This window comes from Elaeis guineensis, chromosome 1, assembly GCF_000442705.2.
Source record: "Elaeis guineensis isolate ETL-2024a chromosome 1, EG11, whole genome shotgun sequence".
Lineage (NCBI taxonomy): Eukaryota > Viridiplantae > Streptophyta > Magnoliopsida > Arecales > Arecaceae > Elaeis > Elaeis guineensis.
The window spans coordinates 78,829,659-78,851,998 of NC_025993.2; the positions used below are offsets into that span (position 1 = coordinate 78,829,659).

The following is a 22,340-nucleotide window of genomic DNA, read 5'->3' on the forward strand; positions in this document are numbered from 1 at the left end:
TTGCCTGCAGGTGTGTCTAGCATCTCAAGGAGAAAACAGGAAATGGTATCTTGATAACGGATGCTAGAGACACATGACTGGTGATGAATCCCAATTCATCACACTTGATGCTAAGAATGGAGGGATGGTCACCTTTGGAGACAATGGTAAAGAAAAGATCATCGGTATAGGTAACATTGGTATCACTTCCTCCAAGTATATTGAAAATATTTTGTTAGTAGATGGTTTAAAGCATAATTTACTAAGCATTAGTCAATTCTGTGATAAAGGATATAAAGTTATTTTTGAATCTTCTATTTGTATTGTAACTAGTCCTATTAATGAAGGCATCAAATTTGTTGGACATAGACATGGTAATGTTTATATGGTAGATTTGAATGATCTATCCAAGATAAACATGCAATGCCTAGTATCCTTGAATGCCAAGATTAATGAGACTAGTTGGCTTTGGCATCGTAGGCTTGCACATATTAGTATGCATTCACTTTCAAAACTCATTAAGAAAGAATTGGTTCTTGGTTTGCCAAAATTGAACTTTGAAAAGGATAGAATCTGTGATGCATGCCAACTAGGTAAACAAACAAGAGTTTCATTTAAATTTAAAAATATTATTTCAACTTCTAGACCTTTAGAGCTATTACACATGGATTTATTTGGACCTACTAGAACTACTAGTCTAGGAGGAAAATGATATGATTTTGTAATTATTGATGATTTCTCTCATTTTACATGGGTTTTCTTTTTGGCACACAAGGATGAAACTTTTCAAGTTTTTTCTAAATTTTACCGAAAAGTCACAAATGAGAAAAGATTTTTAATTCAAAATATTCGAAGTGATCATGAAACCGAATTTGAAAATCAAGATTTTGAAAATTTTTGTGATGAAAAAGGAATAGGCCATAATTTTTCTACACCTAGGACACCCCAACAAAATAGAGTAGTAGAAAAGAAAAATAGAACCCTAGAAGAAATGGCCCGTACCATGCTATGTGAAAGCTGAAGGAACCAGATCTAGGATTTCAGGGTTAGATCTTGAAACTTTTTCAAGATCATACAGCGGAAGACTAAAATAAATCAAAATTTATTTTCTAAAACCAGAGAATCTCTAGATCTAAGATCCTATTACATGATTATTACATGGAATTAAATCATGAAATTAAAATATATAAATATAGCATGAACTACATGTTGATCATATCAACATGTTTTTATACCACATCTAATGTATGTATTAAACAATAGATCAGATCTATTACCTTGCAAGTTAGACGCTCTAACCTCGCTGATCCGGGCTTAAGGATGATGTTACAAGCCACACACGCGTCCGGCCTCTAGGAGTCGTCCACACGAGCCCACGAATCTCGATCAGAAGTCCTGCTTCAGGAAATCAGCACAGTATGCTAGTACCGCGCTGATCCTTCTTTGATGGTTGATCAGGTGCCTCCTTCTTCTTGATTTGGACTCTTCCAAAGATGAAAAGTAGAAGGAGGAGTTTCAGATCTAAGACACTCTCAGAAAACTCAAGATGGAGGGAGGAAAGATATGAAAACAAAAATCCTAGAAGAAGACCCTCTTCTTCTTCACATTTTTCTCTCTAGACATCCAAACTTGCGTCTTTTATATCTCCATGACCCAAAGGTATTTCTCTCTAATTTTTGGATGGAAAAAAGGCCTCTCAAATATCTATCTCCTCCTAAAATTTCATGAAAAAACTCATCTTATATAAAGAGATATGATAGAGTCCTTGTCTAGGTCAAACACCTAGTCAAGGCTTATCCAAACATGGCAAGTTAAGGGACGCCCAACTCTTGAGCACCTCCTCCATATTTTCGTGCATGGATCACAAGAAAAGGGTGCATAATGTATACCCTAAAATCCATGAAAATTCTAAAAAAAATTTGGATAAATTTGGTGCAAAATTGAAAGAGTTTTGGATTTCTAAAACTCTATCTCATAGAATTCGAAATCCAAACTTATTCCTTTTAGATTTGATCCAAACCACCTTCCATGTAAGAAAGAAGAGAGGAGACCTTTTGTGAACGTGGGAGAGATCTGGGAGAGGGCTTTTGTCGCACAAAATAAGTGGAGATTGGCGTTGAATAAGAGAGAGGGCGTGGAGAAGGTTTATGTGGCGCAAGGTGGAATCCTAGTCCTACTAGGATTCTATCTCATAACTTGTTTTAATTTGGTTTCTCAAACCAAATTAAATCAAAATTAGATAAACCCAATTAAAATAGGTTTTAACCTAATTAAGAACCTAATTTAATCAGATTAAATTATATTTAAATCTGATTTAATTTTCTAATCAAATTAGAAATTAGATTGACCCAAGTCCTAGTTGAACTAGGACTAGTTTTTCCTTGCACTTGGCTTATCCAATAAACCAATTGGACTTGATCCAATCAAGCCCAAACTAAATCTAATTAAATCATATTTAATTAGACTTAATCTCAGCTCATTGGCTTAATCAAATTAAGCCAATCAGCAATCAAATTGCTAATAGTTCCTCCTGCAACACTTGCACTGGGTTAAATGTCAATCGTATTGATCATTTAACCCTAGAACAATTCTTAATCGTTGATCAACCATCTGATCGGATCATGAACTCTAATGTGTGTGACCTTATAGGTCCGAACCTTAGCCGGTAGTATAGGAATAAATTCCTATACCAATCGAAGTGACCATCTAGCAATGGTACCCGATGACCGGATAGGTCGAATGTGTAGAACAACATCCTTAGAACCCATGCGGATATACTTTTCATATAATTCATCCCCTTGACCAAAATGATCATAGGACACCCCAGAGTTTAACTGTCAACTCTGATCAGGTTGTCCACATTGTATTTCAAAATATCAAATCCATCTGATGGATTATCCTGGCCAAGGTTTTGCTAAATTGAAATACAGCGACTCATTCTTCTCCAACTCTTAGAGTGGTCAATCCCATCTCGATCACACTCTGACTTCGCAAGTACTTAACTGTGCCCAGAAGCCTTCCGTCTCTGAATTAGAAATTCAGTTAGTCCAGTACCAAAGCACAGTGAGTTGCTTGCAGGTCACTGAGGCGATCTCAGGTCTAAGGGACACTTATACCTATATCCCATCAGAGATATTCTCGACAGTAGAATACTCTGGAGTTGGTCATGTTCAATGATGATGTACCTTTATATCTCACCTGTATGCCATAGCAGTGTCTCCACACTCTTTGGTTAAGAGGACAACCAACCCATATGGCCTACAGCGACCTATGGTCGATAGAAACTGTCGTCCTTATTAACAGCCTATCATTTGGTCGTGAATAGTTTTAAGGACTAATTGATAAATTCTCTCTTTATCGAACTTAAATAGTCCTAAGGACTTCATCATAACAACGGAGTTCATTAGAAGATGAAAGCTTATGATGAAAATATCAAATATATTTTATTTATTAACAAATCAATTACAATACTTGTTTGCTCAACCGTCAACGGCTTGACGATTGGCTTTTTGGGACACATTTCCCAACAACTCCCACTTGTCCTAAAGCCACTCGGCACAGTATCTAATACCCATCTTTGACTTGTGGTTGTCGAACTCCTTTATTGCCAGGGCTTTAGTGAAGGGGTCGGCTAGGTTCTCTTTTCCGTCGATCTTCTGAAGGTCGACGTCACCTCGATCCACGATCTCCCGGACCAGGTGGAAGCGGCGCAAGATGTGCTTCGTCCGCTGATGTGCTTTGGGTTCCTTCACCTGAGCTATGGCACCAGTGCTGTCGCAGTAGAGCAGGACTGGACCATCGAGGGAGGGTGCTACTCCGAGCTCGTTGATGAATTTCCTCAGCCACACAGCTTCCTTCGCGGCATCTGATGCTGCGATATACTCCACTTCACAAACAGAGTCTGCCACAGTATGCTACTTGAAACTCTTCCAGTAGATGGCTCCACCATTCAGAGTAAAGATATAACCCGACACGCTCCTGCTGTCATCATGGTCAGATTGAAAGCTAGAGTCTGTGAACCCCACAAGTTTCAGATCTGACTTGCCATAAACCAACCATTGGTCCTTAGTATTTCTCAAATACTTAAGGATGGCTTTAAACACTTTCCAGTGATCTTCTCCAGGATCAGATTGGTATCTACTCACTACTCCTAGTGAGTATGCCACATCTGGTCTTGTACATGTCATGGCGTACATGATAGATCCCACGGCTGAAGCATATGGGACTCTACTCATACGCTCTCTCTCTTCAGGAGTTGTCGGACAATCCTTTTTAGAGAGAGAAATTCCATGGTCTATCGGTAGATAGCCCTTCTTGGAATTTTTCATGCTGAACCTCTTCAGCACAGTGTCTATGTACATGGACTGGGATAACCCAAGCATCCTTTTAGATCTATCCCTATAGATCTTCATCCCTAGGATGTAGGATGCTTCACCCAAGTCCTTCATGGAGAACTGTGATGACAACCAAACTTTTATTCCCTGTAGTGCGGGGATGTCATTCCCGATTAAGAGAATATCATCCACGTACAAGACAAGGAATACCACAACTGGACCATTTGCCCATTTATAGATGCAGGGCTCTTCTCCATTCTTAATGAAGCCATACGTTTTGATCACCTTATCAAAACGCATGTTCCAACTCCGAGAAGCTTGCTTCAATCCATAAATGGATCTCTGAAGCTTGCACACCTTGGACTCATCTGTGGATGTAAACCCTTCAGGTTGTATCATATACACCTCTTCAGTCAGCTCTCCATTCTGGAAAGCTGTCTTTACATCCATCTGCCAGATCTCATAATCCAGATGGGCAGCTATTGCAAGCATTATCCGAATAGATTTGAGCATTGCCACAGGGGAAAATATCTCGTCATAGTCAATACCATAACGTTGACGATACCCCTTGGCAACCAGACGGGCTTTATAGATCTCCACCTTTCCATCTGCGCCCCTCTTCCTTTTGAAGACCCATTTACACCCAATGGGTTTAACCCCTTCAGGTGGGTCAACCAATGTCCATACATCGTTGACCTTCATGGACTCCATTTTGGATTTCATGGCTTCAAGCCATTTCTCAGAATCAGGTCTCTGCATAGCATCCATATAGGTGATCGGATCCTCATTATTCTCATCAAGTTCAATGGGATCACCGTCCCGGATCAAGAAACTGTAGTATCTGTCCGGCTGACGCGGTACTCTACTGGATCGCCTTAATGGTACAAGTATATTGGGCTCCGGATCTGATCTAATCATATCCGACTCAGGTTCAGCTATTGGTGTCGGTCCTTCTACCTGTTGAACTTCATCAAGTTCAACCTTAGAGGCAACGGTTCCTTCACCAAGGAACTTCTTTTCTAAAAAGATTGCCTTAAGGCTGACGAACACCTTTTGTTCATCAGCATGGTAGAAAAAATATCCTTTTGTCTCTTTGGGGTACCCTATGAATGAGCATTTGTCAGGCCTAGGTCCAAGTTTATCTGTGACTAATCGTTTGACATAGGTCGGGCACCCCCAGACCCTAAGGTGTGAAAGTGCTGGCTTACGTCCCATCCATATCTCATATGGAGTCTTAATTACAGACTTACTTGGAATCCTATTTAATAGATAACAGGCCGATTCGAGTGCATATCTCCAAAAGGATATCGGCAAGCTAGCAAAACCCATCATGGATCGGACCATGTCTAACAGAGTCCGATTCCTCCTTTCAGACACACCATTATGCTGTGGTGTTCCTGGAGGAGTCCATTGGGAGAGAATCCCATTCTCTCCTAGATATGTGAGAAACTCACTAGAAAGGTATTCTCCTCCTCGATCAGATCGAAGAGTTTTAATACTCTTCTCAGTTTATTTTTCTACTTCACTTCAGAATCGTTTGAACATTTCAAATGAATCCGACTTATGTTTCATCAGATAGACATATCCATATCGGGATAGGTCATCCGTGAAAGTTATGAAGTAGAAATATCCACCTCTAGCACTGGTGCTCATGGGCCCACATACATCAGTATGTACTAGGCTCAAGAGCTCAGTAGCTCTCTCACCTTTTCCAGTAAAAGATGACTTGGTCATTTTATCAAGAAGACAGGACTCACAGGTTGGAAGTGATTCACAATCACTAACTTCGAGGATTTTCTCTTGAGTCAACCTGTTTATTCTGTTCTTATTTATATGACCTAGCCTACAGTGCCATAAGTAGATATCTGACACACTATCTAATCTAGGGTGCTTGCCAGTAGAATAGACTCTTTTCAAGCTTGACCTTTTTGGTCTGGCTCTGCACTGATGTTCTAGCCTGAACTTGCACCTTCTTTACTTTCTTCTTCTTGTTCTTCTTCCCTTTCTTAAAAGGTCGAGAACCAGAAGACGAACCTCCCACTAAATTCACCGACTCCTTGTGAAGTTGGTGATCCTTCTCAAAGTTCTGAAGCAACCCCAGTAACTCGTGGTAGTTCTCTTCAGGCTTTATCATTCTATAATGAGTGAGGAATGAGAGATAAGACTTGGGCAGCGAGTTCAGTATTGCATCTTTCCCAAGCTGCTCATGCAAGGAAAAGTTGAGCTTGCTCAATCATTCCATCAGCTCGATCATGTACAATACATGATCAGTGACAGAGGCACCATCCCGCATTTTGGCGTTGAAGATGGCACAACTAGTCTTGTGCCTCTCCACGTCATCGGGTGTGCCAAAGGCATCCTCCAACACTTGAAGCTTGTCCTTTGGCTGAGCCGTCTCGAATCTGTGACTGAACTCGTCGCTCATAGCAGCCAACATGATACAGCGCACCGTGGTCCGGTCACTGAGCCACTTTTGGTAAGTGTCTCTGACTGTTCCACGTGCATTGACAGCTGGCTCCTCAGGTGCAGGATCCATTATCACATATAGGATCCGTTCATGCTCCAGGACTATCTTCAACTTTCAGTACCAGCTACCGAAATTGGGTCCCACCAACTTATCATTGTCCAACAATGATCGGAGCGATAGGGAAGTGGCCATATTTGTACAAAGGAGAACCATAACCTAATTAGTAATTGATTCATTAAACCTAAAGATTTGGACTTTAATCAAAAGGTTTCTCCCACTATTTTATTCAAATTGGTAGCCTCTACCTCCAACTCGAGGAATTACCCTAATTCTTTAGTGGGTACTAGAATCCACTTAGACTGCACACAAGCCCAACTTTGGTTGGTCAACCCATGTACATCTAAGGGTAGGTTCATAACCAATTGTTTCTCTAAATAATTTCTAGTAATTTTAATTTTGCCCCAGAAACCTAATCAGTAGGCTTTGGCCTCTACTGTAAGGATCCAGTTAGGTCCAACCATTAACATGATCATACTTGGTGTATCTAACCAATGAATGATTAAGCCCAACTTTGGTTGGCTCACCTAACCACCATTAGAGAGACACTTCCAAGTCATCATATGATGAGTGATAATTCCATTAGTCAACAAGCACCAGGCCTTTGGGTCTGCAATGATTATTGAGTTAATGGACTCATTATCAAACACCTTAATGGGAGGCTATGACTCAGTTATCTCCATAACTTTGTCATTTTAAGGACCTAATAATTTTAGAAGATTTAAATAATTTAGAGGATGAGGTCAGATGAACCAGCTTATCATGATCCTCCCACTGGCTTCACCAAGTCAGCTTAAGGGAGACCATTAAAGGGGCTAGTCTAGGAGCACCTAAATCAGTCACACTGATTTACCTAGCTGACATGGGTCAGCTCGAATAGTCAAGTGATCCGATCAAAACATAATTTCACCAAGAGGCCAGGTAAGTTCGATCAGTGGGAGGGTCTGCCAAAGCTTGCCTTAGACACCATCAGAAATGGCCAGGTAAGCGGGTTCCCAATTAAAAACCTCCGGTCTGGTTTACCTTAGACACCAACTGGTTTAATTAGTTTCGATTAGATCAACCTAACAGTTCGTGCTAGACCGCTTAGACAAGAATCAAGTCCATTTGGTTCTCGTTAAAGACATGGACTTGACCAACTACAACTATTGTAATTGATCTAGAGAATCCTTGACCTAATCTAAGACAACAATTGATTAGATTTAGTCAATTCTCTAATTAAGTCCATCTTTAATCTAACCATAGGTCTAACCCAATTAATGGACCTAATTCCCACTAACCCATTAACTCAATGTGTTATGATTTGTGTCTTAGGTTCTTCAATTCACAATCCTAGAACCTAATCAAACAACTTCTTAATTCTTAATTAAGTTTTGGGCTGAGGGTTGGGTTCAGCTTTTCAAAAAATAATTTTCATATTTATAAAATAATTTTATAATATGATTCTACCAATCATATTGCATGTTTGATTCATAATCAAGATGCAAGTGAAATAAACATGAAACTACTTTAGATCTAATCTAAACAGGTTCATGTAATTGAAATAATTTCAACTTTAAACAATTTTTTTGCACTAAAATTATTAACAAAGAGATTTTATTTCAGATTTAAACATCTTTTAAATCTAATAAATCATAAATTTAATCTAGATCATATCTAATAAATTTATGATTAAAGATAGATCTACACAAACTAGGACAACCTTTGCACTGTAAGGGGTAAACCTTACAGCAGGACAACCTTGCAGTTTGTGATTGATCTAAAATTTTAATTTCAGATTTAATAATCAGATTATAAATTAGATCTAATCTAAAAATAATCTACATGTATAAATAATCATGTAATAAAGAACCTGGCTCTGATACCAATTGTAGGGACCAGATCTAGGATTTCAGGGTTAGATCTTGAAACTTTTTCAAGATCATACAGCGGAAGACTAAAATAAATCAAAATTTATTTTCTAAAATCAGAGAATCTCTAGATCTAAGATCCTATTACATGATTATTACATGGAATTAAATCATGAAATTAAAATATATAAATATAGCATGAACTACATGTTGATCATATCAACATGTTTTTATACCACATCTAATGTATGTATTAAACAATAGATCAGATCTATTACCTTGCAAGTTAGACACTCTAACCTCGCTGATCCGGGCTTAAGGATGATGTTGCAAGCCGCACACGCATCCGGCCTCTAGGAGTCGTCCACACGAGCCCACGAATCTCGATCAGAAGTCCTGCTTCAGGAAATCAGCACAGTATGCTAGTACTGCGCTGATCCTTCTTTGATGGTTGATCAGGTGCCTCCTTCTTCTTGATTTGGATTCTTTCAAAGATGGAAAGTAAAAGGAGGAGTTTTAGATCTGAGATACTCTCAGGAAACTCAAGATGGAGGGAGGAAAGATATGAAAACAAAAACCCTAGAAGAAGACCCTCTTCTTCTTCACATTTTTCTCTCTAGATACCCAAACTTGCATCTTTTATATCTCCACGACCCAAAGGTATTTCTCTCTAATTTTTGGATGGCAGAAAGGTCTCTCAAATATCTATATCCTTTTAAAATTTTATGAAGAAACTCATCTTATATAGAGAGATATGATAGAGTCCTTGTCTAGATCAAACACCTAGTCAAGGCTTATCCAAATATGGCAAGTTAAGGGACGCCCAACTCTTGAGCACCTCCTCCATATTTTCATGCATGGATCACAAGAAAAGGGTGTATAATGTATACCCTAAAAGCCATGAAAATTCCAAAAAAAATTTGGATAAATTCGGTGCAAAATTGAAAGAGTTTTGGATTTCTAAAACTCTATCTCATAGAATTCGAAATCCAAACTTATTCCTTTTAGATTTGATCCAAACCACCTTCCATGTAAGAAAGAAGAGAGGAGACCTTTTGTGAACGTGGGAGAGATCTGGGAGAGGGCTTTTGTCGCACAAAATAAGTGGAGATTGGCGTTGAATAAGAGAGAGGGCATGGAGAAGGTTTATGTGGCGCAAGGTGGAATCCTAGTCCTACTAGGATTCTGTCTCATAACTTGTTTTAATTTGGTTTCTCAAACCAAATCAAATCAAAATTAGATCAACCTAATTAAAATAAGTCTTAATCCAATTAAGAACCTAATTTAATCAGATTAAATTATATTTAAATTTGATTTAATTTTTTAATCAAATTAGAAATTAGATTGACCCAAGTCCTAGTTGAACTAGGACTAGTTTTTCCTTGCACTTGGCTTATCCAATAAACCAATTAGACTTGATCCAATCAAGCCCAAACCAAATCTAATTAAATCATATTTAATTAGACTTAATCTCAGCCCATTGGCTTAATCAAATTAAGCCAATCAGCAATCAAATTGCTAATAGTTCCTCCTGCAACACTTGCACTGGGTTAAATGTCAATCGTATTGATCATTTAACCCTAGAACAATTCTTAATCGTTGATCAACCATCTGATCGGATCATGAACTCTAATGTGTGTGACCTCATAGGTCCGAACCTAAGCCGGTAGCATAGGAATAAATTCTTATACCAATCGAAGTGACCATCTAGCAATGGTACCCGACGACCGGATAGGTCGAATGTGTAGAACAACATCCTTAGAACCCATGCGGATATAGTTTTCATATAATTCATCTCCTTAACCAAAATGATCATAGGACACCCCAGAGTTTAACTGTCAACTCTGATCAGGTTGTCCACATTGTATTTCAAAATATCAAATCCATCTGATGGATTACCCTGGCCAAGGTTTTGCTAAATTGAAATACAGCGACTTATTCTTCTCCAACTCTTGGAGTGGTCAATCCCATCTCGATCACACTCTGACTTTGCAAGTACTTGACTGTACCCAGAAGCCTTCCGTCTCTGAATTAAAAATTCAGTTAGTCCAGAACCAAAGCACAGTGAGTTGCTTGCAGGTCACTGAGGTGATCTCAGGTCTAAGGGACACTTATACCTATATCCCATCAGAGATATTCTCGACAGTAGAATACTCTGGAGTTGGTCACGTTCAATGATGATGTACCCTTACATCTCACCTGTATGCCATACCAGTGTCTCCACACTCTTTGGTTAAGAGGACAACCAACCCATATGGCCTACAGCGACCTATGCTCGATAGAAGCTGTCGTCCTTATTAACAGCCTATCATTTGGTCGTGAACAGTTTTAAGGACTAATCGATAAATCCTCTCTTTATCGAACTTAAATAGTCCTAAGGACTTCATCATAACAATGGAGTTCATTAGAAGATGAAAGCTTATGATGAAAATGCCAAATATATTTTATTTATTAACAAATCAATTACAATACTTGTTTGCTCAACCGTCAACGGCTTGACGATTGGCTTTTTGGGACACATTTCCCAACAAAAGCAACCTTCCAAGATACTTTTGGGCAAAAGCTATTAACACAGCATGTTACATATTAAATCATGCCTTAATTAGACAAATTTTAAAGAAAACCCCCTATGAGCTTTGGAAAGGAAGAAAACCTAATATTGCATATTTTCATATTTTTGGTTGCCGATGTTTTGTATTAAACAATGGTAAAGAAAGACTTAAAAAATTTGATGCAAAATTCGATGAAGCAATTTTTCTTGGTTACTTCTCTACTAGTAAAGTTTTTAGGGTTTTTAACAAAAGAACCTTGGTTGTAGAGGAGTCAATACATGTTGTCTTTGATGAAACTAACGATCTTCCTTCAAGGAAGAATGAAGGTGTTGATGATGCAGATCCTCTTATAGAAGGGATAAAGGACATCACTCTAAAAGATTCAACAATTCAAGATGATGAGGAACATGAAGACAAACAGGATGAGGGAGGTGAAGAACAACAAGAACAATCTCAAGGTACAAATGATCTACCCAAAGAATGGAGGTATGTTCACAATCACCCTAAGGAACTAATTATTGGTGATCCTTCATAGGATGTAAGAACTCGTTCTTCACTTAAAGATGCATTCAATCATTTTGCTTTTGTCTCTCATCTTGAACCTAAAACCATTGAAGAAGCTGAAAAAGATTATAATTGGATTAATACAATGCAAGAAGAACTTAATCAATTTAAGAGAAATAATGTATGGACTTTAGTATCAAGACCTAAAAATTATTCAATAATTGACACAAAATAAGTTTTTAGGAATAAATTAGATGAACATGGAAATGTAATAAGAAATAAGGCAAGATTGGTTGCTAAAGGTTATAATCAAGAAGAAGGAATTGATTTTGATGAGACCTTTGCACCTGTTGCTAGATTAGAGGCAATTAGACTTTTACTTGCATATGCTTGCTTTATGAAATTTAAATTATTCCAAATGGATGTCAAAAGTACCTTTTTGAATGGATATATTACTGAAGAAGTCTATGTAGAACAACCCTTAGGTTTTGAAAATCATGCTTTTCCTAATCATGTTTTTAAATTAAATAAAGCTCTATATGGTTTGAAACAAGTACCCAAGACTTGGTATGATAGACTAAGAAAATTTTTACTTAATAATAATTTTTCAAGAGGTAATGTAGACACAACCCTTTTCATTAAAAGAAATCAAGATGATATATTAGTTATACAAATATATGTTGATGACATTATCTTTGGGTCTACTAATGAAACTCTTTGTCAAGATTTTGCAAAGCTCATGCAGGGAGAGTTCAAGATGAGCATAATGGGAGAACTTACATTCTTCCTCGGATTCCAAATCAAACAAACAAAGGAAGGAATCTCCATCACCCAAAGCAAGTACACAAGAAAATTACGCAAAAGATTTGGAATGGAGAACTCCAAAGCAATTGGCATACCCATGAGCCCTTCATGTAAGCTTGACAAGGATGAAGAAGGTAAAAGTGTAGACTTAAAATTTTATAGAGGTATGATTGGCTCTCTACTATATTTAACTGCTAGCAGACCTGATATTATGTTTAGTGTTTGTCTCTGTGCTCGATTTCAATCTAATCCTAAAGAATCACACTTGAATGCAGTTAAAAGAATCTTTAGATATTTAAATGGTACACAAACTCTAGGATTATGGTACTCTAAGGACTCTTTAATTGATTTAATAGGATATTCATATGCTGATTTTGTTGGATGTAGATTAGACAAAAAAAGTACTAGTGGAACTTGTCAATTTCTTGGAGTTAACCTAATCTCCTGGTTTAGCAAGAAACAAAATTTGGTAGCACTGTCTACGGTCGAGGCCGAATACATTACAGCCAGAAGTTATTGTGCTCAAATCTTGTGGATTAAGCAACAACTCGAAGATTTTGGTATCAAACTTAATGAAACTTCCATAAGATGTGATAACACAAGTGCTATAAATCTTACTAAAAATCCAATTCAGCATTCTAGATCTAAACATATTGAAATCAGGCATCATTTCATAAGAGAACATGTTCAAAATAAAGACATAATTCTTGACTATGTTTGTACTGAAAAATAATTAGCCGACATCTTTACGAAGGTCCTAAGTGAAGATAGATTCTGTGAAATTAGAAGAGAACTAGGAATCTTTGATTCATCTGCTTAAATATCTCTCGGATCCCAAGGGATCAATGTCAAAAACTCCTTGAACTTAATTCTCATCTTTTCTCTTGGGCTTAAAAGCTTAAAATTATTATTCTCATAATTAAACATTGAGTAAATATCCTTCTCCTAAAGTTTCAAATTTTTTGAAAATTATTTCTTCATTTTTCTAAAATTCTATGAACCATGAGTCGACCCCTAAGGTCGACCCAAGGGCAAACTTGTAATTTTTTGGCTAAAATCCCACGGGCTCCTTCTTTTTGTTGAAAACCCATCCTTTGAGCCGACCCATTCTATCGTCTTCTTCCTCCCTCCAAGCCATAGGTCCCCTTTTCTTCTTCTCCAAACCCAAGTCCTTCCCCTAAGACTCTTCTCCCATCACCCCTTACACCTCAAATCGACCCTTAGGAATCAAGTTCTTCCCCTTCTCCTCCCTTGTTTGGAGCGGATTGAGCGTGCCCTAGATTCTACCCTTCTCTTCCAAATCGGGGTATCACTTCTCCAAAAAATCCCTATCCTTCCACTAGAAACTCTCCAGCTCACCCTCACATTTGCTCTCCCAAGCTCCGTACTAGTCTCGTCAGTGGAAATGGCTCCAAAAATGAAGCTCCCACAAAGAAGAAAATCGATCTGCGGGTTGGAAGAAGGTGTGCGCCGGAAGAGACAGGCAACTGAGACCTCATCAGCTTCAATCCTTGCTCCGGCATCTGGTCCAGCTACCTCTCAGTCTCCAATAAGCCCCAGTAAGATTCTCTTATCTGATAGGAAGGTAGAACCCGGGAAAAACATAGATTTCAGATTTTTTGAAAAAGAGGGATTCTCTATCGATTCAAAAATCAAAGATCAAGGTTGGAAATTCTACTGCTCACTTAAAGAAATTACCTATGTGGATTTGGTTAGGGAATTTTATCTGAACTTGAGCTATGGCAATGGAACAGTAAGATCCACTATTAAGGGTATAGAAATCTGTCTAAATCCTATGCTTTTGGGAGAAATTCTTCATTTACCCTGTGAGAGATACTCAAACGTGGAACTCCCAGTCAAGGAAGAGAAAATTAATGTGATTCTAGGAAGAACCTTCTCGGGAAGCCTAAACAAGTTAGAGGCCAAGATCCTTTCCATTGAGATGAGGATACTACATCAAATGGTAACAAAGCTTTTCTTCCCTAGAAGTGGTAGACATGATCTCCTCTCAGGCCGAGACATCTGCATTATGTTTCATGTGATTACCCAAACCCCCTTGAACCTCCCAGCATTAATGATTGAGGCTATGAGAGAAACCCTGAATAGATCCAAGGCACATCTGCCTTTCAGTATGGCCCTCACTTTGGTATTCAGGGGGTTTGGAGTTAGCTTTGAGGGGGAGGCAGTAGCTAGGCTTTCTCACTCTGACACCATCAACCAACATACTTTGTACCGTATGGGATTTACTAAGACAGATGGTGGTTGGACTAAAGGTGTGAAAGAGAGAGCTGAGGACAGAGCTGAGGAAGAAGGACCATCCTCACCCCTCCGTGATCTCAGGACAGCATCTCCAGACATTCAGTTTGTTTTGGATCATGAGGTTGGCCCATCAGAGTCTACTAGGAGGCACACTCCAGTCCAGCAGCCAGACAATAGAACACTTCCCTCAGAGATCAGATTGGCTGACGACCAGATAGAGATGATCTCTCAGCATGTGGCTTCCATACTTTCTCGACAGTTGGGCACTTCAGCTTTTGCACAGAGATCCACATCACATGATGTATCTGATCAGACATTGATTCCTCACATCTCCACTGTCTTCCAGATGATTACAGATCAGTCAGTTTGCATTCAGCAGCTTGAGGGTTGTGTAGTGAGATTGACTGCCAGGGTATTCGACTTGCAGAGGCAAGTACTGGCTCTTGCCCATCCACATCCCACTTCGGACATCACTGAGGTCTCAGACCTATCTGTGGAGGCAGCCAGACTTAGAGGAGTCTTGGAGAGCGAATTTGATTTTCTGAGGAGAGAGATCAGAGACTCTAGTGAGCATGCATCCACCCAGTTCACTACACTGCTACAGTCTGTTTTGAGAGCCTTAAACCTTCTAGACACCATCAGACTCTCTCTTGTAGCATATTCCTTTGCTTCACAGCCTTCAGAATCCTCACATCCCTCCACTCGTGCCGGCACCTCCACTCGTGGCAGAGGCAGACGGGGTCGAGGACGAGCCCTTGGTCGTGATCCTTCATCTCCTCATCCCATCTCCGATTCATCTGACTCTGATCCATCCAGTCATGATCTCTACTAGATCCTGTGTAGTTAGTCTTTTCTTTAGTTTTAGTCTAGGATCTATCTTTTGGGCCATGTAATGATGTTGACTAATTGACTTTTGTATTTTGGTATATGTATTGGAATAACTATGTAATCAGTCATTTTTTGATTATAAATATATACTCTTTGACTTTCAATGAATAACTTTCAAATTGAGTTATTTTTAATTATGTGCATGCAACATAACTCATATCCATGATGTAAAATACTATAAATTGCAATATGGTATCCAATTGATACATCTTTTATGTTTGCTATATTAAGGGAGAGCAAAATAATAAGAAATAGAGAAATAAGAAATCAAGAGCCAAAGAAGTAAAATTAATCCCATCAAAAGGAAGGATTAGAGAAAATATATTCAAAAAAAAAGGAGAGTAAAGAATCTCAATTGATGTTGTCAAAAAGGGGGAGTAAAGAATCAAATAAGCAAATGAGATGAGCAAACTGTTAAGCAATTGTAATGAGATGAGCAAATTGTTAAGCAATTGAGCAAATTTTCAAACTGTTAAGCAAATGAGCAAATTTTCAAATTGTTAAGCAATAAGCAAATTGTTAGGCAAATGAGCAATATAAGCAAATGGGCACATGTGTCAAAGAATCAAAATCATCTGCTCTTCTTTCCAAGCAAATGCATAAATAAGCAATTTTTAAATTGGTAGCAAAATTCACATTTATCTTCAAACTACCTATGATGCATTTCATTCCAATACATGGCTATAGTACTTAAATAATGCATCTTCATAAATTTGAAATTTATGCTCAATATTTTATATATATTTTTGCTCAAGTATTTTATCATTATCAAAAAGGAGAAGATTGTTGCTCCTTGGATTGATTTTTGATGATTACAAAGTATTTGAAGGGGTTACCAATAATTTTTGCTTGAAAAAGACTTATTGCATCTCAGGGGTAAAATTATAATTTTATCAAATCCTGATTTGAAAGCATCAAGTGCTAGAACAAAAGATTTATGATCCATTGGAAAAAATTTTATAGTTTTTAGACATGTATTTTGAAAGATATTCATGTTTAAAAATTTGAGTTGACCCCATGAGTCGATCATGGCACAAAGGGCTGATTGGCACGCAGAATTTTTTGGCTGGCACAGTCTGTGAGTCGACCCCAGGGGTCGACCCTCAGGCATGAGTCGACCCCATGAGTCGACCTCTGCTATTTTTAGGCCAAAATTATAGAACCATTATTTTTTGCTATTTTCCACAGAGGTCGACCCCATGAGTCGACCCATGAGCATGAGTCGACCCCTGTGACAGAAAAGTTCCGCAACAGCTAGTTTTTAATCCATTTTAAGTGCATTTAATGCTCATTTAATGTGGTCTAACGGCTCTATTTCAGTCCAGATTACTCTCCACCATTTTTAAAAGTTATAAAAGGGACAAAAAGGTAGGAATCAACAAGAAGAGAGATTTTTGAAAAGAGAATTTCAAGCATATTTTTTAGTCCAAAGTAAGAGCTCACTCAAAGCATTCAAGAAGCTTTTAATTCAAGCTCACCAACTCCTCAAGTGATCATTCAAGTCTCCAACCACCTTGAGGAAATCAGAAAGAGGGTTCTTCTCTTTGAGTAAAGTGTATTTAAAGCCTCATTCACTCATTAAAGGAGCTTCTTTTGTATTTTCTGTGCTATTAATTGTAATACTCTCTTTGAGCTACTGTTTTTGTTTTGGAAGGGTTCCAAAATAAGGGAAGGTTGATCCGAACCGTGAATCGGATTATATTGGGTTGGCTTGTACCCGAAAAATAAGTAGACTAGCTTGGGATAGCTAGAGTCGGAGGTTCCGATGAGTGTATTCAAGTTGAATACAAGTTAGTGGATTGAAATTCCCAAGTAGGAGCTTGGAGAGTGGATGTAGGTGCAAGGTTGGTACCGAACCACTATAAATCCTCTTGTTTGTGTTGTGCCTAATTGCTCTTCTCTAGAACTTCTTTATTCTCTTGCCTTCTTGCATTTAACCTTTTGCCTTGAATTAACTATACTCTCCTTATTTTTCTAGCTATTGTTAAACAATTTTCATAAGGTACAAGTTAAGTTTAAAATTTTTAGAAATCCAATTCACCCCTCCTCTTGGGTTGCATAGCTGGGCAACAAGGGTTGTTCATAATGTGTGGAAGGCTTGTAGACATTCTTCATTAAAGACAAATGGTGTGTCTTTGGCTAGCAAATTGTGTAAGGGTCTTGATATTTTGCTAAAATCTTTAATGAAGCATATGTAAAATCCAGCGTGACCTAGGAAGAATCGCATTTGTCGAACCAAAGTGAGGGGTGGTAGTTTTGAAATAACTTTGATTTTGTCTTTGTCTACCTCAATTCTCCTTTCAGAAACAATATGTCCCAATACAATTCCTTCTCGAACCATGAAATGACTCTTTTTTCAACTTAAAATTAGATTTATTTTCGTGCAGTGCTTAAAGACTTTGGAGAGGTTATGAAGACAATCCTCAAAGGTGGTTCCAAATATGGAAAAATTATCTATGAAAACTTTGAGATATTTGTCCACCATATTCAAAAAAATGGTCAAAATACACTGTTGAAATGTAGCGGATGCATTACAGAGCCCGAACGGCATCACCAAAAAATAAAAGTGCCATAGGGATAAGTGAAGGTGGTTTTCTCTTGGACATCTAAAAATACAGGTATCTGATTGTATCCTGAATAACTATCTAGAAAATAAAAAAAATATTGACCCACTAGCCGTTCTAGGATTTGATCGATGAAGGATAATGAAATATGGTCCTTCCTAGTAACAGCATTTAGTTTTCTATAGTCAATGCATACTCACCAGCTAGATGGTGTGTGAGTGGGGAATAATTCACCTTTTTCATTCTTTACCACAGTAATACCTGATTTCTTAAGTACTACTTGGGTAGGGCTGACCCATTTACTGTCGGATATGGGGTAGATGATTCCAGCATCTAACCATTTTACCACCTCCTTCTTCACTACTTTCCACATATTTGGGTTCAGTCTCCTCTGCATGTCTCAATGGGGTTTGACATCTGCCTCACAATGAATGTGGTGCATACAGATGGAGGGGTCAATTCTTGTTAGATCAGTAATGGATCAGCCGATAGCCTCTTTGTTTTCCTTCAGAACACCAACTAATTGTGCTTCCTGATTTGGGGTCAAGTTTGATGCAATGATCACTGGGAGGGTGTCATTAGGTCTTAGGAATGCATACTTGAGTGCGGTTGGAAGTGGCTTTAATTCTAGTATAGGTGGTGATTCTAATGATGGGACTGTGGGTGTATTGGCTAATACGGGCAATGGCTCATACTTGATTGTCCAAGGGAGAGTAGTTTCAGTATTTGATATATCAACTAGAATATTTACTTCTTTGCTACCTCTCTCCATATCACAGTCATCCACTTCTAAGTGCATCAAGTGGGTGTCTCGAGAATCATATGCAAAAATCATTGATGTTGCTTCCTCTATGATGTCGTCAAATGTATCTATCTCGAAGCAATTATCAGTTGATGGTCCCTGGAATGCACTGAACACATTCAGTCTTAGTTTTTTATTCCTAAATGATACGTCCATGACTCCTGTCCTACAATTGATGTACATGTTTGCCATAGCTAGGAAGGGTCTGCCTAAGATAATGGAAATTTGCTTTGGATTGGCACTCAGCTCCATATCAAAGACTAGAAAATCAACTGAAAAATAGAACTCATCTACCTTGACCGAAACATCTTCAATCATTCCATGTGGTATCTTAATTGATCTATCAGCTAATTGTAAAGTGATCGACATGGGTTTTAGATCTTCGAACTCAAAAAGTTCATAAACTGAGCTAGGTAAAAGGTTCACACTGGCCCCTAGGTCCAGAAGAGCTTGTTTGATGTGAAAGTCTCCTATAATAGAAGAAATGATAGGGGTACCTAGATCTTTAAGCTTTGGAGGGGTAGCGTGCTGGAATACAGAGCTAGCTTGTTCGGTGAGGCATACTTTCTTTGGGAGTTATGATCGGGATTTATGTTTCTGAGTGCACAATTTCTTCAAAAATTTTGCATAAGCTATGACCTATTTGATTGCGTCTAGAAGGGAGAGATTAATTGAGACTTGCTTAAATAATTCTAACATCTCATCGAGTCTTTCTCCCTTCTTATCTGTAGGAGTAGGGGCTTTTAGGGTACTCAAAAATGAGGCTTTAGGTAAGTAAGATGATTCTGGTGCAGTTGGTCCATTCTCTACTTTTGGATCCTCCTTGTTCTTGGGTGATTCGAACTTGGTCAGAGATCTAGGGTCGGTCTCATTGGTTTTACTCATGTATTCAATGACCTTCCCACTTTTGAGAGTCTTGATTGATTTGGCGTGTTCAGAAAATGTATCTGAAGTATTGGAGCTCTCAATCATGAATTATCCTCTCAGATTGCTCTTAGGTTGGCTAGATAATTTTTCTCCTTCCCTCCTACTGACTGTGGTTGCTAGTTGACCTATTTGGATCTCTAGCTTAGCAATGGATTGCATGTGGGAGTTAAGGGTCTGGGTGTTGACTTCTAATCGTTCTAGTACTTTTAGAACCTTCTCCTCAAAAGCTGAGCTATGACTAGTGGTAGATGGTTGAGGAGCACTTTGGAACTGGTGGTATGGTCCATGCCTATATATTAGGTCCTGATAATGAGGTCTAGGTACAGCAGGGCCAACCACTAGCTATGGTCTGCAAAAAAAATTGGATGGTTTCTCTAGTCGAGGTTATAAGTATTCGAATATAGATCATTTCTTGGTCTACGAACTTGTTGGGTTTGAGCTTGCTGGACCTGCTCATGCACAAATTCAGAAAATTGAGGTACGGTTGGGCATTCACTAATAAAATGGGTCGGACTTGCACACAATGCACAAACATTTTGGACTGGGTTAGGTAGAGTCGAAGAGTGTCCAATATTCAGAAGATGGTCTAATTTTTGAGACAACTTATCTACTTTACTGTGGATATCTATAACATTTTCAATCTGATAGGTTCCACCTCTTTTCTATTTAGACATGGGTTGTTCTCTAAAGATGGCAGATATGTGATGCAGGGAGTTCTCACTAAGTATTTCAAAGAGCTGCTAAGCCTCATCCTCACTCTTTAGCATGAATGTCCCATCACATGATGCATCGATCATTTGTCAGTGTTTGTCTGATAGACCATCGTAGAAACACTGAACAAGTTTCCATTTGGGGATAGTATGGTGGGGGCATTTATGAATAAGGTCTCTTAACCTTTCTCATGTCTCATAAAAAAGTTCACCATTTAATTAAAAAAAATTAGTGATAGCTTTTTTAATTTGATTTATTTTTTCAATTGAGAAGTATTTCTTGAGAAATTCTCTCTGAAGATGGTCCCAAGTTAAAATGGTTATGGAATTTAGGGAGTTTAACCAATACTTGACTTTGTCCTTAAGTGAAAAAAGAAATAGTTTCAACCTGAGAGCATCATCGAAAAAGTTTTGGATTTTTACTATGGAATATATCTCAAGAAATTCATTTATGTGTTTATATGGATCCTTATTCGTCAGTCCATAGAATGATGGTAGCATTTGAATAATGCTAGACTTGATTTTGTATTGTGTCGCCTCCACAGGAGGAGGCTGGATACATGGCGAGTAGGTGTAAGTGAGGGAGTAAAATACTCTCTCAATTGTCATGGTGGGTTAGTCTCTTGTTTTGGATCCATGGTTTTGATTTGGTTTATTCAAATCGTTCTTTCTAGCTCTAGGTCTAATAGGTGTAAATCAGGTTGTAATGATCGATGTCCTAGCACCTAAAAGATCTCACTGAGTTTTAATTTTAGCAATTTTTTTTGAAAAAGAAGATGAGAAAAGGAGGGAGAGAGAAAAGAGTTCTAAAGAAGAGAACCTAAGGAGTTCTAAGACTAAGAAAAGAGAGAAGAATTAATTAGATTTGATATTTTTAGTTAACAATCATGTGGTTCAATCAATCCTGACTATGGGTTATCCTAGATCTAGATAATTCCTAACTGCCAAGGTCACCTTCAAGCACTTCAAGTAGTAGACTAGCTGTTCAACTGGCTAGATAAGTATAAGGTTGGTGGGGGTCCCTCGTTGTTTTCTTTAAATACTAGCTGTGTTGGCTAGGTAAGCAAACAGAACCAATTAATGAATCACCTTCCTTCAGGATGTAATCTCTGAATCACTTTCCTAGACACCAGTTATACTGACTAATCTAAATTCGGTCCAACTTTTAGGATTTTTTGTCCTATTGAGCTTGAAGATCCTTAGAGGTCAATGTCTAATCGATTTTAAATTAGAAGTTTAGGTCAATGCAATTGCAAGATGGTGGATTGTGGGCCAAAGAAGGGTGATGAAATCTCCACCTTATGTTGATTAGAGTTTTGCCCTTAAGATTTTTTATAGAAATATGCAATGCAAAAAAAAAAAGTATCCAAACATGTTAAATAGCCTTTAAGATTTAATTGGTTTGTTTATAGTAGTTAAGTGTTATGTAGTGTCTTTGTATTCTTTTTATATTATATTATCTTTAAGCAAAAAAGAATAAGAGGTAAGCTTTAAATTAGGTTAATTAGGTATGAGAAGATCTAGTAAATCTAATTGAATAGAAAGTGAATAATGCTAAGATTAAAAGATAAATAGATAGCCTACAAATAAAGTAACACATCAAATCTACTTTTAGGATAATAAATTATTCTAAACTATAGAAA

General features: G+C 38.0%; 1 non-coding gene across 1 annotated transcript; it reads left to right on the forward strand.

The window, feature by feature from the left end:
* The first annotated feature begins 20,842 nt into the window (after nt 1-20,842).
* LOC114912902 (small nucleolar RNA R71) lies at nt 20,843-20,949 on the forward strand. Its single transcript, XR_003798891.1, has one exon. It is a non-coding gene; the product is annotated as a small nucleolar RNA R71 (small nucleolar RNA).
* The last annotated feature ends 1,391 nt before the right edge of the window (nt 20,950-22,340 follow it).